Consider the following 11,869-nt stretch of genomic DNA (forward strand, 5'->3'; position numbering starts at 1 on the left):
TCATTTACATTCATCTTCTTTTTTTTTTTTGAGTGATTGATTTCTTCTAAGTCACAAGCAGAGACTTCTCATTCATCTCTACTCAATCAATTTCTCCCATGTTAATTTATTTTTTCTACTAGGTTCCTTTCATTAATAGGACTTACTTTCGTTAAGTGATGGCTTTTATATACATATATATACTGTAGTTTCTTGCTGATGAAAAAAGATCAGTAAATAATTATGCAAAGCTGCTATATATTTATTTTATTGAATAGCAAGATTTGTAACATTGTGATCATAGATAATAGTGGTACACCCATACTCCTGTGTTATTCCTAATAGGATGGTTTTGAGAAGTGAAACATACGAAAACAACAGAGACAACATGAGCAGCAGAGATTATTTAGTTAATTATTAAGTTGGGTGCAGCTATGTATATATATTATGAGAGAATTGACGTTCATGGATCGAAAGGAATATAGGCTACCGAAGGAAATTTCCCCTTTACGCTGTCCGTGAGACCTTTGACACGCTGCTTCGCAGATTCTGCATTCAACATTTCAGAAACCTCGCTCTTCTTGTTACTGTCGTTGTTGGGTTTGGTGATGTCGGTGTTCTTGGTGTCTGGAGTGGTTTGAGGTTGTTGTGATCCGGATTGAGCCTCACCTGCCATTGGAATCTTGAAGCAAAAACTCTACCTTCTGAACTTGTATAAGAGTTGAAGATGGATATGGGTAGGAGAAATGGGTGGCACCTTTTTATACTCTCTGGGAGAATAACATTTTAGTGAGAGATGTGATTGGAAAAGATAGTGATCAGAATATTTTCACTTCAATTACACCTTCTCTATGCTTTTCCACATTGTTTGATGTGATCCAATATTGGGGATGAGTCATTCCAAACTTTACCTGTTATTCCATCAACTTAATTACATAGGGATATATGCATTCCCGAGAAAGTGAGAAGAAAATGTTACTGAAGAATTAATTCTGTTACGTAACTCACTTGAAATATTATAATGGTTTAATTGTGATTTAATAAAATATAAGGACCTATTAGTTATTATAAAAAGTCGTAATAAAATAAAATAAAACTCAGTCCAATTTGATAGACGTTGACTTATAAAAGGATATTAGGGTTCCATCTCTGGTCATAAGGTTCTCTCACAATAAGCCATCAAGAAAGAAAGTGTGAGAGGAGTAATAAAGGCAAAAAGATAGATTGGAAAAAGGAGGTTGAAGAACAAAGATTGAAGAGCTCATTATTATTGGATCTTTCATGGATCAAGATTAGTATCCTATTATGATTTATGAGCATGAATGTGTGATTATCTGCGTGAACATGTGAGAATAATGAATCTAATAATAGTTTTCTATAATGTATTATTACATGGAAACTACAAAATAATTTACATGTGGTATCAGAGCAAGTGTTATTAGATTTATGATTCTCCAGTTATGATGTTTTTCCCAAATTGTGTTCTCCTAAAGTTATTATACACTCTAATTATGAATTTAGGGATTTTATGAAAGTATAAATCCTAATTATGAATTTAGGAATTTTATGCTATAGTAAACCCTAATTATGATTTAGGGATTGTGGGATATTGTAAACCCTGATTATGTTTGTAGGGATTTTTGAAATTAAGATAAGTCTTAATTATGGATTTAGGGATTTTGAAATTTATTTTCTTTCCCAATTTTATGAACCTTAATTATAACAATTAAATGTATATTTATTTACTTGAGATCAACTATGATAAATTTTGTTAGTCACCAAAGTGACCAAAATTTTAAAGTTTTTTTTTTTTATTTCAAATTATTAATGATTTTATTTCAATTACTCGTAGTATGGATGCTAAATTATAAATAATTGATTTATGAGTTAATTGAAGTTCATTATTATAAGGCATTTCAGGATTGTCCAAAGGTTGATTAATTATTCTTATAACTAATGAGCATTATGGTAGATAATTTTGTATGTTTCACTAGTTTTATTTATTATTTATATATCTAAAGGTAGTAGGTGATTCTAGTTGATGCATATTTTAATTATCAAGAATGTTATATAATATGATCAGCATCATTATGTTTATGTTTGTGTATTAGTGGATCTCCCAAAGGAGAACATTACTATGCATAAAGTGGTTATTTATGTCTAAATCTGTATTTAGTTTAGTTTTATGACTCAAAGCATTAATGTTAGGCATGTCATAATTGAAGTCTACATTTCGGTATTTTTATATGTTTGTTCTAGTCTTCAATGGGTCGAATTTCCTTGACTAGATTTTATCTAAATGTTTATGCGAATGAGCATAACAAGCAACATTAAGGTTGCTCTTCCCAAGATTGATAATGTGAAAGAGTTTAAGAAATTTGTGGAAGAGCGCTCTGAAACTGTTGATAAGTCCCTTGTTGGGATATTGATGAGTACATTGACCACCATGAAGTTTGACTGTTCGCAGACTATGCACGAGCATGTGATCGAGATGACATATATCGTAGTAAGACTTAAGTCTCTAAGATAGAAGTGGATGAAAGTTTTCTCGGGTGTTCATTATGTGTAGAATCAAGGAGTTTGAGAGAAAGTTGTAAATAAACATGGAAATGGTAAAGGACTAGTAAAGATTGACGAGTCCTCAACCAAAATCTAGAAGAAAAATGACAAATGTCATTTCTAAGAAAAGTCTGGATATTTCCAGAAGAATTGCGTAAAGCGTAGAATTTGGTTCAAAAAGAAAGGTGAGCATAATGCTCACGTATATTTTGAATCAAACTTAATTGAAGTTCCCTATAATGCTTGGTGGATTGATTCTGGATGTATAATTCATGTTTCTAATGTGATGTAGGAATTTCTTTCAACCTGAACCATAACCCAAACCCATCCCATATCTCATCCTCGTAAAAAAAATTCATCCCCATCACTACCCAAACCCAACGGGTATCAAACTTTTGTCTCATCTCCATCCCACCGGGTAACGGGTATAATCTCGTACCTATACCTGTACCTGTTTTCTAACTACTTCAATATTAATTTTTATAAAAGAAAAAAAAATTACGGTAAAGAAAATATAATATTATCAAATATTTAATATTAGGATGATGATTGTTTCTTCCATATCAAATACTTTGAAATAAATTATAATTGTTTACATTTTATATTAGAATACCAAATAAAATTTTATGAGAACCAAAACATTTATTAAATTTTCAAACTACAAACATTAATGAAACTTAGTTGATAAAATTAAAAAATATTTAAAAAAAATATAAAAGGAAAACAAATATTCAAATTAAAATATATTTTAAATGTTTGTTTACTTCAATTTTTTAAATTCTAATGAATCTCTTTTTTATATACTAATAACTAATAAAATTTATAATACATCACTTGATCAACATAACACAAAGAACAAATAATAAAAACATAATAATAAAATTTTGACATAGATTTTATATCTTTTGAACTCCAATATATGTTGGATAGTGACAAAAAATATTCATGACAATTATATTAAATTTTTATATTGTAGTAAATAAAAGTTATTTATACAATTAAAGTAAAAAAATTATAGTATGATTGCTAATGAATTAGAAAATAAAAAATAATTAGATAGAATATATTGAAATATTATTCTACATGATGGAAATAAACAATAAATAAAAATATTAAAAAGTTAACAAATGTGTGTCTTAGAAATAATTTGAGAGACTATTAAAAGAAATTGCACAAAGAAAATTAAATGTATAATTAAGGATAATGATAAGATGAAAAATACCTTAGAGATCTAAGAAAACTTTTCAAATATCAATATACATACTCAATGGTTGAAAAATAACGAAAATTATTTTAACAAAACAAAAGAGTTCTTCAAATTAAACAAAAAATAATAATAATAAGTAAATAATTTTTTTTATATTACCTTAAATCAGTGGCGGAACTTGGACTAAAATTGTGAGGGGGTCAAATTAGATTTGTTATATATAATTTTTCTTTAGAAGAAAAACTATTCATTTTTTTCTCTTCATTTCCTCTTCTTATAACAAACACACATAATAGTAGAATTTAAAAAAATATTACTATCATTCGCTATTATATCATGATACCAATTCATGAATACCATTTTAGATAAGTCATTCGTATCTCATCAATTTGATTTGGTGGTATTGTCAAATTTGATGTCGTTTTTCCCATATCACGTTCTAATGAATTGTTAAATTTATGTAACTCTGAGAACTTTAGAGATTTGTTTTATATTGTCTTAAATTTTTGGTTCTTATTAAATTTCTCAAGTTTAGTTAATGTGGCATTTCTTTTTCATCTTCATCACAAACCTTCCTCTTTGAAAGAAAGGAATCAATTTTTTTACTTTTTATTATAATTCTAATATAAATTTATCACCTCTTACCTATGTAGAAAAAATAAAATTTATATTCACAAATCACAATTATCACAATGCAAAACATAACAAAACTCATACTACTTTAATTAAATAAGCAATACTATATAAATTCAAAACTTAAATTTTTTTTTTTTACCATAGGTAGCGAAAAACACAAAATCCCTAAATTTCATAATTAAGGATTATAATATGAATCTCAATCTATGTGTTTCTAACTTCTATTTCCCAACCTATATCTTTGTATTTATCTCTCTTCACACACTTTCATGATAATTTACATGGTGGAAAGCTCTTATAGTCAGAAAAAAAAAACTCTAATCTCTTTTATAAATTAATATCTCTATTAAATTTTTTTATTTTATCTTTCATTATAATTTTCCATAATATAATTTTAATATAAATAATATATAATATAATTTTAAAAAATATATAAATATATATAAAAAAAATTCAAAAAAAAAATAAAAAATGGGGGAGCCGTGGCTCCCCCTGTCATATCCTAGTTCCGCCACTGCCTTAAATTGAGAGTATTAAACATTTTCATGTGAAAGGAAAATATATAACAAATAAAAATATTAAAAAATAATAGAAATATTCAAATGTGAGGCATAATTTTTTTTAATTGACATACATTATTTTAATATAATTACATAAAGGTTATGATAAGATGAACAATATATTGGAGATGCAAATTGTGACACCCCGACTACTATACTAAATAATTATTATTTGATAAAAAGATATGGAATTAATTGTTTTTTTTTTTTTACCATAAGATTATCCTTGAGAGAACATTAATAATAACATAACTTCATATTTATATATATAGTTTACATCTCTATAACTGTTCATGAAATATTACAAAAATATATATTTGTAAAATATTAAGAGTTCTACTTCAGAATAGAAGATTATCTATATTTTTAATATCTCCTAAATAGAAATTATCCATGAGTCAATCTTCAGAAGATCCACCAATAATATCCCGAACAACCCTCACTGAGCAGGTTCCTCTTCTGCTTATGCAACAGGTACATATGAAAGAAAAATATGAAAGGAGTGAGGTCTTTATAAGCCTTAAATATCAATCTCAATAAACTCAACAAACAGTGCAGACACCGGGGGCTAGATTTGGACCTATAACCACAAAACTTGATCTTGTTTTACCAGACATATGGATCCATATTTCACTTCTGATGATCCAATCTGAACATCAAAAGTTACTTTGGGAAGTGATTAGGTAGTTGAGTATTTCTCATAAAATATTGGTACAATCATAATTATTTCTTTCTCGAGAATACTAGCCATTCATCGGCTCACAAAAGAGATATATACTCACTACCTAACCTTGGCGATGCCGAGCAGGTATCGGATAGTTCCAAGTTTGGCCTATGAATATCCTAGTCCAGGGCGCTATTCTGAACTATCCAGATATTCACCTACTTGGTAAAACTTCCTTAGACCCCACCATGGTCTCTGCCTTTCATCCCGCAGTGTACCAAACTGTGACTTCCCAAATACAAACACTTTGACACTAGTTTAATCTCAACTTATTGTAACCAGACTTAACTTTTACTTAACCGACATATTCTTGGATATTTTCAAAGGTCATTAAATGTGATGACTATCAATTCATGTCATCGTATAAACTATACAAAGAATATAAAACAACGATAAAATGTACATACAATTTTCTTATATCCAAGCTCACTAAATAAAATAATATATACTTTCACTTCACATTATTTTTTTTAATTGTAAAAATAATGATAAAATAAGAATCAAAGCAAGAACTTTAAATAAATAATTAGATAAGGGTAAGAACGTTATAAATAAACAAAAATATAAATTAAACAGGAGCAGTACGTAATTGGAGATTAAATAAAATAAATAAACAGAACCAGTGCATAACTGAAGATAAATTAAATTAAATAAAATAAATAAATAGGATCAGTGCGTAACTGGAGATAAATAAAATAAACTAAATAAACAGGACCAGTGCGTAACTGGAGATAAATAAAATAAAATAAAATAAATAAACAGGATCAGTGAGTAACTGGAGATAAATAAAAATAAAATAAATAAATAGGACCAGTGCATAATTGGAGATAAAAATAAAATAAAATAAATAAATAGGACCAGTGCGTAACTGGAGATAAATAAAAAATAAAATAAATAAATAGGACCAATGCGTAACTGGAGATAAAAATAAAATAAAATAAATAAATAGGACCAGTGCGTAACTAGAGATAAATAAAATAAAATAAATAAATAGGACCAGTGCGTAACTAAAGATTAAATAAAATAAATAAACAGGATCAATACATATTTGGAGATTAAATAAAATAAATAAATAAACAGGATCAGTATATAATTGGAGATTAAATAAAATAAATATAAGAGGATAATAAATGAAAATAAGTTAAATGAAAGTAAAAAGAATAATATATGAGTCAAAATTAATAAAAGATTAATATAAAAACCATGAGCTTATCAAGATTAATATATAAGAGCTTAACCTCACTCCCCCCTTACCTTATTGATTGAAGGGCACAATAATATTTGAAGAGGACTAGGATCTCTTTGAATCTTTGCTCTAAACTTTTTTTTTTCTCTATTTTCTCTTTCCCTCTCTTCTTTCTCTTTCTCTTTCTCTTTCTCTCTCTTCTTTCTTTCTTTCTCTTTCTCTTTTCTTTCTCTCTCATTTCTTTCTTTCTCACTTTTTCTCACTTCTCCCGTAACTTCTCATTTCATACATATATATAAGCTTATACATGTGCTTATCTTTCTCATCATTACCTACATTAATGAATGTTTATCTCTTAGGTTTTTTTTTTTTTTTTCTTTCCTTCTTATCTTTTCTCATCTTATCTTCTTTTTTTTTTTTCTTTTCTTCTTATCTTTTCTTCTTATCTTCTTATCTCTTATTTTTTTTTCTATATATTTTATTTATCTCTTTTAAAAGATTCTTCATATATATATATATATATATATATATTATATTTGTTTAATATATATATTATATTTGTTTTGTTCTTATTGTTATTTTCAATAAGTAAAAATTACATCATAATAAAATATATTTTTAATGTTTAAACTACATAAAATATAAAACATTAGTAAACATAGAAGATTTTCTAAGTGTTTTATTTAAAATAAATAATACAGTTTATTAAAAAAAAGGAATGTTACATTTCTCCCCTCCTTTTAGGAATTTCGTCCCCGAAATTCACGTGGTTGCAAAAAGATGGCGATACATCTCTCTCATATTACTTTCTAATTCCCAAGTTGCATCACCTTCACCTTGTTGACTCCACAATACCTTTACCAAAGGTATGTCCTTTCCCCGAAGTTGTTTAATCCTTCGATCTCCAATCCTTACAGGAAGCACATCATAAGTAAGGTTTTCTCGTATTTGTACTACATCAGGTTCTATCACATGAAAAGGGTCATGAATATATTTACGAAGTTGAGACACATGAAAAATATTGTGAAGTTTTGAAATGTTTGGAGGTAAAGCAATTTGGTATGCGACAGAACCAATTCTTTTAAGAATTTGATAAGGACCTATGAATTTGGGTGTAAGTTTTCTAGATTTGAGAGCTCTACCAACCCCAGTTACAGGTGTAACTTTCAAGAAAACATGATCTCCTTCTTCAAACTCAATGGGTTTTCTTCGTTTGTCATAGTAACTTTTCTGCCTATCTTGAGAAGTTTTCATCTTTTCCCTGATCATTTTAATCTTCTCAGTTGCTTGTTGAATTACCTCTGGACCCAAAACTAAGGAATTTCCATTCTCATACCAACACAACGGGGTTCTACACCTTCTCCCATATAGAGCCTTATATGGAGCCATTCCTATGCTTGAGTGGAAACTGTTGTTATAAGTGAACTCTATAAGTGGTAGAAATTTCTCCCAACTTTCAGTTTGTTCTAAAACACAGGCTCTCAACAAGTCTTCTAAGGATTGGATAGTCCTTTCTGATTGTCCATCAGTTTGAGGGTGATAAGCTGAACTGAGCCTAACTTTTGTTCCCAAGGCTTTTTGTAAGTTATCCCAAAATCTAGATGTGAAACGAGGGTCTCTATCAGAAATTATACTAGAAGGTACTCCATGCAGCTTGATAATTTCTTTTATGTACAAATGAGCTAACTTTTCTAAGGAAAATCTAATGTTAATAGGTAGAAAGTGAGCAGATTTTGTTAACCTATCCACAATGACCCAAATTGCATCATGACCTGACACAGTCTTTGGTAAACCTGTCACAAAATCCATGGATATGCTTTCCCATTTCCATTCTGGGACATCTAAGGATTGTAGTTCCCCATAAGGCTTTCTATGTTCAACTTTTGTTTTCTGACACACTAGACAACGTGCAACAAACTCCACCACTTCTTTCTTCATCCCAGACCACCAAAACATTTTCTTTAAGTCTTGATACATCTTTGTAGTACCCGGATGAATACTTAAGCTACTCTTATGAGCTTCCTCCATTATCAACTTTCTCAACTATTCTTTTGCAGGTATGCAAATTCTATCTCTAAACTTGATGATTCCATTTGAATCCTTGTGAAATTCTAATTCCTTTCCTTCAACTTTTGCTATCAACTTTTCTTGCAAAAATTGATCTCTTTCTTTAGCTCTCTTTATTTCTTCTAAGAATTCACTTGATATTTTTAACATTCCTAAGCATATGCTATTGGGTCTAAGTTTTACAGCTAAGTTCAAGTCTCTGAATGATTCTATCAAATCCAATTCCTTCACCATCATCATGGATGCATGTATAGACTTTCGACTCAAAGCATCAGCAACAACATTTGCTTTCCCAGGGTGATATTGCAGCTCAAAGTCATAATCCTTAAGAAATTCCATCCATCTACGTTGTCTCATGTTTAGTTCTTTCTGATCAAAAAGGTACTTCAAACTTTTATGGTCACTAAAAACTTCAAACCTTGCCCCATACAAGTAATGTCTCCATATTTTCAATGCAAACACCACTGCAGCTAATTCCAAATCATGTGTAGGATAATTAAGCTCATGTTGCTTGAGTTGTCGTGAAGCATAAGCTGCAACTTTTCTTTCTTGCATCAACACACATCCTAATCCTTGTCCGCATGCATCACAATATACCTCAAAATTTTTTGTAGGGTCAGGAAGGATTAAAACAGGTGCAGATGTTAATTTTTTCTTCAATTCTTGAAAACTAAACTCACATGCTTCATTCCATTCGAAAGGTTTTCCCTTACGTGTTAACTTAGTCAAAGGCAATGCTAATTTAGAAAATCCTTCAATGAATTTTCTATAGTAGCCTGCTAATCCTAAGAAACTACGTATTTCTGTGATATTCTTTGGTTGTTCCCAAAGCAATACCGCTTGAACCTTTGAGGGGTCAACTGCAATGCCATTTTGTGATATCACATGTCCTAAAAATTGAACTTCTTTCAACCAGAATTCACACTTCGACCATTTTCCATACAATTGTCTCTCTCTTAGAATTTGTAACACAATCCTCAAATGTCTCTCATGTTCTTCATGATTTTTGGAATAAATTAAAATGTCGTCAATGAAAACAACCACAAATTTATCCAAAAATTCATGAAAAATACGGTTCATATAATCCATGAAAATGGCAGGAGCATTGGTCACACCAAAAGGCATTACCAAGTACTCATAATGACCGTATCTTGTCCTAAATGCTGTCTTTTGAATATCTTCCGCCTTGACTCGAATCTGATGATAGCCAGATTTTAAGTCAATTTTGGAATATACCACAGCTCCTCTCAATTGATCCATCAAATCATCAATCCTTGGTAGAGGGTATTTATTCTTAATGGTGATTTTGTTAAGCTGACGATAATCCACACACAACCTCATAGTGCCATCCTTTTTCTTAACTAACAATACTGGCGCATCCCATGGAGAAACACTAGGTCTGATGAATTGTTTATCCAACAATTCTTCTATTTGTTTTTTCAACTCTGCTAACTCTAGAGGTGACATCCTATAAGGGGCTATAGACACAAGTCTTGATCCTGGTACCAAGTCTATAGTGAATTCTATTTCTCTTTGTGGAGGTAACCCAGGAACATCCTCAGGGAAAACATCAAGATACTCACAAACAACAGGAAACTTAATAATGTCTGGAATTTCCTTGACTTTTAAAGAAGTTAAGATCACGTATACTTGAGATCCTTTTGGGATTTCATTGTGGTTGGTAGTACTTTCTTTTAAATCTTTTGAGTCAAAAACTTCACCTATGTGTGATTCAAAAATTAAAGTCTTATCGTGACAGTTTAGGAGAACATGGTTGGAAGATAACCAGTCCATTCCAAGAACAATATCCAAATGAGACAAGGGTAGACATATAAGATTTACAGAAAATTTTCTATTCCCTATAGAAATATGACAATTTGTGCATGTAAGTGAAGTGGTGACTGGAACATTGGTAGGAGTAGACACAGTTAAATCATATGGTAATAAAGAGACAGGTAACTTTAAATGTTTGACACACTCATGTGATATGAAAGAATGAGTAGCACCTGAATCATATAGTACATTAACGAGGTGACCATTTATGATGCATTTACCTTGGATTAGATCTTCAGATTGAACAACTTCAGTACCATTCATCGTGAAGACTCTCCCGGTTGTCTTTGGTCTTCCAAGTTGATTATTTCCTTTGTTGTTGCTTCTCCCACTTCCTTGCTCCTTAATTAACTCTTTGCATTCATTACGATAATGACCCAATTTCCCACAATTAAAGCAAGTTACAGTCCTTATGGTGCAGTTTCTTGACAAATGAGATCCTCCACAGTGGAAACATTTGATAAGGTTGGTTATGCTTGAATTATTGGCAGCAGAGGAATGTCTTTGTCCTGAAGAATTCCACGAAGTATGAGATGGACGTTGGTAGGGTTTCTTATTATTAAAATCATTTCTTTTGTGCCTCAAAGGCCCTCCTTGTCTCCACTGAGTTTGTCTTGCCTTAGTATCATCCTTATAAATCCTACAACGATTTACAAGAGTGGGAAAAGAAGAAATCTCTAAATAACCAACTGCTTGTTTAATATCAGGTATTAGTCCACTTTCAAACTTGGAACAACGGGAGCGTTCATCAACTCTATCATGAAAGTAAGGACAAAACTTTGACAACTCGTCAAACTTTGCTGCATATTCTCCTACAGACATGATTCCTTGACGAAGATTAAGGAATTCAACTTCTTTCCTCCTCCGAAGATCCTCTGGAAAATATTTTTCTAGAAACTTTTGTTTAAAGACTTCCCAATTAATTTCTCTCCCTTCATCCTCCAATTGTTGTTTTGTAAATCTCCACCAGTTTTCAGCTTCTTCAACGAGCATAAATGTAGCAAATGTGACTCTATTTGCATCTGCACACGTCATTGCGATAAAAATTTTCTCAATTTCTGCTATCCATGATTGAGCACCTTCAGGATTAAATCCCCCTTTAAATTTTTGTGGATTAT

The sequence above is a fragment of the Vigna unguiculata genome, chromosome 3 (genome assembly GCF_037176805.1).
Source record: "Vigna unguiculata cultivar grain cowpea cultivar isolate G323 ecotype 2 chromosome 3, ASM3717680v1, whole genome shotgun sequence".
NCBI classification, from domain to species: domain Eukaryota; kingdom Viridiplantae; phylum Streptophyta; class Magnoliopsida; order Fabales; family Fabaceae; genus Vigna; species Vigna unguiculata.